The sequence below is a fragment of the Gadus chalcogrammus genome, chromosome 3 (assembly GCF_026213295.1).
Source record: "Gadus chalcogrammus isolate NIFS_2021 chromosome 3, NIFS_Gcha_1.0, whole genome shotgun sequence".
Classification (NCBI taxonomy): domain Eukaryota; kingdom Metazoa; phylum Chordata; class Actinopteri; order Gadiformes; family Gadidae; genus Gadus; species Gadus chalcogrammus.
The window spans coordinates 11,796,067-11,803,566 of record NC_079414.1 but is presented as its reverse complement, the minus strand read 5'-3'; the positions used below and the strand labels follow the sequence as shown (position 1 = coordinate 11,803,566).

General features: G+C 44.7%; 1 protein-coding gene across 1 annotated transcript in view; it reads left to right on the top strand.

The window, feature by feature from the left end:
* The window catches only part of ndst3 (N-deacetylase/N-sulfotransferase (heparan glucosaminyl) 3), a 56,407-nt gene that overhangs the window by 1,588 nt on the left and 47,319 nt on the right, over window positions 1-7,500 (top strand). The window lies entirely within an intron of this gene.

The following is a 7,500-nucleotide window of genomic DNA, read 5'->3' as shown; positions in this document are numbered from 1 at the left end:
GTGTGTGTGTCTTTTTGTGTGTATTTGGGTACAACAAGAGGGTATTTAGCTCAACTAGAGTTTCTACTAGACGTAAAGAGGCCATTTAGAGAACAAAGGCTGAGTCTGAAAGAGGGCGAGAGGAGGGAGTGAATGAGGGAGTGGAAGGATGAATAGACCTCTTTCCCCTATTCCCACGTTCTCTCTATCAGGGAGTCAGCCTTGCAGCCTGCACACACTCACACAACCACACAGATACACACAAGGGCATGCAAGCATGCACACACGCGCACACACTCACAACCAGACTGCCCAAACACATACACAGTCTCCAACTGAAATGCACGCTGACTTAACACACAATTTTACCAATACACACTCTAAACTCATATACTTACTTACTTACACCCACAGTACTCTCCGCCAACACATATGCACACATACACAGCGAGGCATGCACACAAGCACGGATGATACATGCACACATACACGGACTCCAAACAAAACACATACTCAGACACGCATAGACTTGCACACTCACTTTGCCTTCCTCACAATCTCACACAAAAAACACACATGCATACACAGACACAGGCACAGACACGGCACACGCAAAACATCCTTGGTTTATTGGTCTATAAAACATTGTATTAATTAAGATTTTAATGTATGGTCCCAGCTTAGGATGGTGTTTGCGTGTGTGTTTGTGTGTAATTTAGTGGTCGTTAATGGTGGTTAATGGTGCTAGATTCTGCTTGAATTGCTGTGCAAATGACATCATCTGGGGCTTGCGTCACATGTGTAAAGTGTAGTGTTGTATGCGCGTTTGTGTCTCTGTATGTGTGTAAAGTAGCAGAGAAGGACTGAAAGCTTTGACTGCGGGGAGTGGCTTCTGCGGGAGGGATTTCGGTTTCTGTCACATGGGTCGGATAACGTGGCGCCAAATTGTCCTTAAAAAAAGTTTTTTCTTTTTTTTGTCTCGATGTCGTTCTGTTTGTGTAATCCTTTACCTCTTCCTCATTGTATTCTTCTTTCGAGTTTGTGACTTGTATGAGTGTTAGGGTGTTAGAATCACTCCTTACGTTAAAGATGTAATGTTTCTTTACAACTCTTCTATCCCATCATGCACTGGGGCACAGTCCAGACATCCACAGTGGGGGGGAGATGAACACAAGATGGTGCGGCCATGACAGTGGAACTAAAACCTTTCTCTTGAATATTTTCAGGTACATAATGATGCTACATATGCTTGCATCGCTCCCAAAAAATGGAGTGCAAAAAATGTGCACACATAACAAAACTTATGCACATTTACTGACATATTCCGGCTGGAGGATTTCATATTAAGTCTTCCAGAGGTTTTAGTGTTGCAGCATAAATATACATGAGAACGAGTGGGAGCGGGGAATAAAAGGGGAGAAACAGAGTTAGATTGGGTTTTAGGGAACAGATGAAGGAAGACGAAAGATGAACACAGTAGCGAAGAGTGCTCAGATTGAACACGGAGGGAGTGACAACGGGAGGGGTAGCGAAAGAGAGAGAACCCCAACATTTAAAACCACAAATGGTGTTCCACCTGCGTTCGCTATTTCTGTTTTTGCTTTCCCACTTTTGTCTAATGTCGTAGTACCTTTTAAACAGCAAAAAAAAAGTCAGAGAGTGTGATAAAGTCGATACATAGTATTTTGTGGTAAAACTATTTAAATCGTAACTTTATTCAGTTGTGTTGTATTTTGTGCATTGTGAAGACTCCAACAGCAAATTGTTAACATTCCCCACAAAAAAGTGTAGTATTGTAATAATGTGTGATTGTATCGTGTGTAACCTCATAGACTTGTATTTCGATATCTACAGATTCAGAAGAGATTCAAATAATACAACAAAAAAAAGGGAAGGGGGCGGTTATGCAGTTAACTGAACATTGAAACCACAAAGGGCCGCTGAAGGAAGGCATATAAAGAGAGAGGGAGGACGAGGCATTTTGTGATTTCTTACATCACCCCCTGGAGATGAGAAGCTTCTGCAAGCTTTGTCAGATTACAGCTTGAACATGACTTCATCTTAAAGCGTGTGTCTGAGTGTGTGTGTGTGTGTGTGTGTGTGTGTGTGTGTGTGTGTGTGTGTGTGTGTGTGTGTGTGTGTGTGTGTGTGTGTGTGTCTGTGTGTGTGTGTGTGTGTGTGTGTGTGTGTGTGTGTGTGTGTGTGTGTGTGTGTGTGTGTGTGTGTGTGTGTGTGTGTGTGTGCGTTTGTGTGTGTGTGTGTGTGGGGCATATATTAATGCACATTGAACTGCACTCTCAGGCTCACACATGCACACACACACTTCACACACGCAGTTGCGACGGCAGTCCCCTGTCTTTCGTCTCAATGCTGTAACAACCCGTCTTTTGATAAGGTGACGCTAATAATTATGTGTTGAACACGAGTCTCTCCTCCTCGACTCAATGATTTAGTTTCTCTCCACATGTTTACAGACCGTGTTCGCAGCGCGCAAACAAACAGGCTTATATTCAAATCAATATCAAAATAAATAAGAAAGTGAATGATCTTCCTTCCGTCCTCCAGACTATATTTAAAACATATTTAATTGTTTCCATCACGGCGAAACAGCAGAACTCTAGCAGGGTCTCCCCGTGGAGAGGTTTTAAAGATTGTTTATTAATAATTGATTAGCCACATTTACAGCCACGGGACATTTGTGTAAAACCCACATCAGGTTTACTTTCCATCTCGAGGAGGAGAATCGAATGAGAAGGAGGAAAGGGGAGAGGTAAAATGAGGCAGACAGAGATATGGAGAGAGGGAGGGAGGAAGGGAGGGAGGGAGGGAGGGAGAGAGGATGGGTGAGGGGGGAGAGGGAGGGAAGGAGGGAGAGGGAGACCAATTAAAATGCTACCCTCCTTCTCACTCAGATCTTCATTAGTTTCACCCCATGCTCCCACACACACAAGCACACATGCACGGCCGCAAAAATACACACACACAGACACAGACACAGACGCACCCACACCACGCACATAGGCATGCACGCACGCACCCCGTGGATGATTCTTCTTAAAATGAACGATGGCGTCAGTCATAATCTCCATTGGTTATGTGCAGATGTGCATGTGTTTGAGTGTATACTTGTGTGTATATGTGTGTGTATATGTGCATTTTGTTCTCTACGAACACCCTTAATTTCCTTTTGCCTTTCTCCTTCCTCTTTGTTTGTCTCTCTCTCTTTCTCTCTCTGGCTCTCTCAGTAAGTCTCAGTCTATTTCTTTCCAAATCAATCTCTCTTCCTCCTTCTCTCTTTCTCTCTCTCTCTCTCTCTCTCTCTCTCTCTCTCTCTCTCTCTCTCTCTCTCTCTCTCTCTCTCTCTCTCTCTCTCTCTCTCTCTCTCTCTCTCTCTCTCTCTCTCTCCAATAGCCCCATTCCCAGTGGACAGGAAACTGGCTAACATCTGGCTATTGTCTTTAGTGGGAAAGGTTACGATCGGTATTCATCCCCGGGACAAATTACTCTGCAGTAGTAGGTTCAAGCTCAAATCAGCAGCGGTGGAACCATGACATTCGAGTAGACTCGCACATTTTTTCCCTTTTCTGCTGTGTTGAAGTTATGGACGTCCGAGGGTCAATAAACAGGAACAACGCGCAAAAGCAATTTTGTTCTTCGTATTGTCCCAAAATAGACGGCAGAGAGTAAGAGGCTGGAGAAGTTAACCAATGTAACATTTTCGCTGGCCTCCATGCTGCTTTCTTCACCTACTTGCTTTCTTTTCTACTGTTCACAAACTCTCTTTTCTAATTTTAACTCACCTTGTTGCCCGATGTGACAAACCAGGAAAGTAACAGGGAGGCCCACTTGTCTACTGGCAATGATAGAGGAGAAGAGTCATCCTCCTATTTTTAGAGGGTTTTCCCCACGTTTAAGAAACCTGCATATACCAGTTCATTCTGGTGGAAAAAGGGTAAAAGTCCCTCTCCCAGTTCCTCAGGGTCCTGTCTGAGTCCTGTCTTACATCACCTCTCTCACCTCTATTCTCACTTCACCTCCTCTTGCCTCTCCTCTCCTCCTCTCCTCGCCTGCCTGCTCCAGCCATCCCCTACAGAGAACACCGTTTTGAATTCTATTCTCCTCCTTAACCCAGCACTCCACCACTCTCTACCTCTGCATACCCTTCTCTCAATCCTTCCCAATCTGTCTCTCCTTCTGTCCCTCTGTCTTTCTGTATCCCTCTCCAATTTATCACCGCCCCTTTCTCGCTTATCCAGTACCACTCTCTCTCTCCGCTCTGTATTTTCCCCTCTCTGTTCATTCATTTCTCCATGTTTCACTCTTCTTCTAAACCTTCCCTCCCTCTTTCAACCTCCCTCTGCCTGCCTCTCTCTACACCCTCTCTCCACATTTCTCTCTACCAATTCCCCCCCACACCTTTTTCTCTACCTCTCTCTACCACTCTCTGTCTCTCCTCTTCCCACCAGACACGGCGACACCTTGGAGTGTCAGCAAACATGACCTCACAAATAATACAGGTGGAAAAGCTACCGGCACTCGGCCACAGACAGGAGCACAATCACGTGCGCGTGCACATTCACGTGCACAAGCGTGCATGAGCAGTCACATGCACTTACTGTACAGTGAAGTCAGAGACAGACAGAACGGCCCGACAAAATGTGTTATGTGTTTTCAGCGTGATGTTCTTTTTAAAGAACATGCGAATGGCAGGTTGCGGCGGGGTAGGATATGAAAATAACAATGAATTGGAAACGAAGATTTCCACTTAACATTGTCAGCCAGTTTTCCCGTAGCTGTTTGGATCCACAGGTTGTGGCATAGCTTTGGTAGCGGCTGCAGAATGCAGACAGTCAGCGAAAGAGAAATGCAATAAAGGAGGCAATGCAGGAAACACAAGTTCTTACAGTCTGTCCCGTTTGGGTGTAACATATAACTGTAATATATAATATTGTTCATATTGTTCATAAAACGAATACTGCTAGTTAATTGTACTGTAAAGTGTTATAGAAGTTACAGAATAGTGCAGTCTTTATCTGTATGCATATGATAAATATATATATATATATATATATATATACATAAATATATATATATATATATATATATATATATATATATATATATATATATATATATATATATATATATATATATATATATATATATATATATATATATACATAAATATATATATAGATATAATATCTGCACTATTCTATAACAGTCCTATAATTAAACATTAATTCACTTTTGTTAATGCATTAATAAGCATTTAACGGTCAATTAAAAGTTAACTATTGGTCTAGTAATCATTTACTGATGGTGTTCGTGTTAGCTACGGTATTCATTTATTCCTTATTCGATAGAGTTAAGGTTGGGTAAATACCTTGGTTAACATTGACATCATTAGCAATTACAATAATTAATCAAATGTTTATTAATGGTTTCTTATGTATATAAGTATTACCCACAATTCATCATTCCCCTGCTCGGCCCCCCCGATGTCCTGGCTAGAGAGAGAGAGAGAGAGAGAGAGAGAGAGAGAGAGAGAGAGAGAGAGAGAGAGAGAGAGAGAGAGAGAGAGAGAGAGAGAGAGAGAGAGGAGAGAGAGAGAGAGAGAGAGAGAGAGAGAGAGAGAGAGAGAGAGAGAGAGAGAGAGAGAGAGAGAGAGAGAGAGAGAGAGAGAGAGAGAGAGAGAGAGAGTTTACTTGTAAATAAATAAGGTGGGGGGAGTGGGGTGAGGAGGGGGGAGGCAGGGTGGTGTAGGTATAGAATGCCTATCATGCAAAGCTCCTTATCTCTCCCGGTAAAAAGTCTTCAGAGACACTCGGTGTGTATCTGCACGTGATTAAGGTCAGCACTTGGGGGATGTGGAGTAAAAAAAAAAAAACGAAGTAGCCTGGTGGCAGATTGTATCAGGGACTGGCACAGAGTCAATGAACGAGTGCATGGATTAGTTACTAATGAAATAAGGAAATAACCCAGAGCATTCTTCTTAAGTGTAAACGCGCGTAATTAACGGGTTGGGAGGCTCCTTGAGGTTGCAGAGGGTGGATGCTAGGGGCCGCGCGACAGAGGACGGCTCTCTCTTCTCCTCGTCTCCTATTAACAACGTCTGACCCATTTAAAGGTCTCTCGCTCTCGCCCAAACAGCAGCGTCAGGAACTGTACGTGCGCATGTCCACAGCGTGCATATTTATAGCTAACCGGTTGTTTCAATTAATCATGGGGATGAATTCATTCGCGTAATTATTATTTTACATGGGTGACACATTTCTTGAATCCGTCCTTTCATCTCCTCTGGGCGAGCGTCACTAATGCGTGGTTGGGCTACAATAGCATGTTGCAACACGGGCCGAATGCATTCAGGGATGTAAGAGTAGAAAATAACTAAATAAAATGTGCCTTCCAATCTCTCACACAGGCAGAGAGACCTCAGAATTATTTATTCATGGCAAGAGAGAGAGAGAGAGAGAGGGGGACAGAGAGAGGGGGAGAGAGAGTTGAAGGGAAGGAGAGAGAGAGAGAGAGAGAGAGAGAGAGAGAGAGAGAGAGAGAGAGAGAGAGAGAGAGAGAGAGAGAGAGAGAGAGAGAGGGAGAGAGAGGGAGGAGTGGAGAGGGAGGGAGGGAGGGAGGGAGGGAGGGAGGGAGGGAGGGAGGGAGAGAGAGCGGGGGAATGAGAAAGGGAAGAGGGAGGGAGAGGAATGAGGGAGAGGGGAGAAAGAGGGGGGAGGAGGGAGGGAAAGGGAGGGGGAAGAGGGAGGGAGAGGGAGGGAGTCAGAGGGGGAGAGAGAGTGAGAGAGAAAGCGGGAGGGAGAAAGACGGGGGTAGGGGCAGAGTGACAGAATGGGAATACATTTGCGAAGGGGTAGGGAGGAAGGTTTGATGAATGCCAACTGTCCAGATGCCTGTCTCCCAGGGGTTTCAAGCCTACTGTCTAACTGGCAAGTCTTCTGACAATGGCCACTCAACCACACACGGACAAACACACACACATAAACACACACACACACACACACACACACACACACACACACACACACACACACACACACACACACACACACACACACACACACACACACACACAGACACAGGTACGTACGTCTTATGCACACACACACACACACACACACACACCTACAAACACACACCCACCTACACACACACACACACACACACACACACACACACACACACACACACACACACACACACACACACACACACACACACACACACCTACAGACACACACCCACCTACACACACACCCACCTACACACACACACACACACACACACACACACACACACACACACACACACACACACACACACACACACACACACACACACACACACACACACACACACACACACACACACACACATAATGCTCCCCACCATACTGTAGTTTCACTATGCAGTTAGCCGGTAGCCAGCTGTGGTGCTGGGCATGAGATGGAGGGAGGATCTCTAATTGCTAATCCTGTCTGTTTCCCTTCATCTTCAGGCTTCACG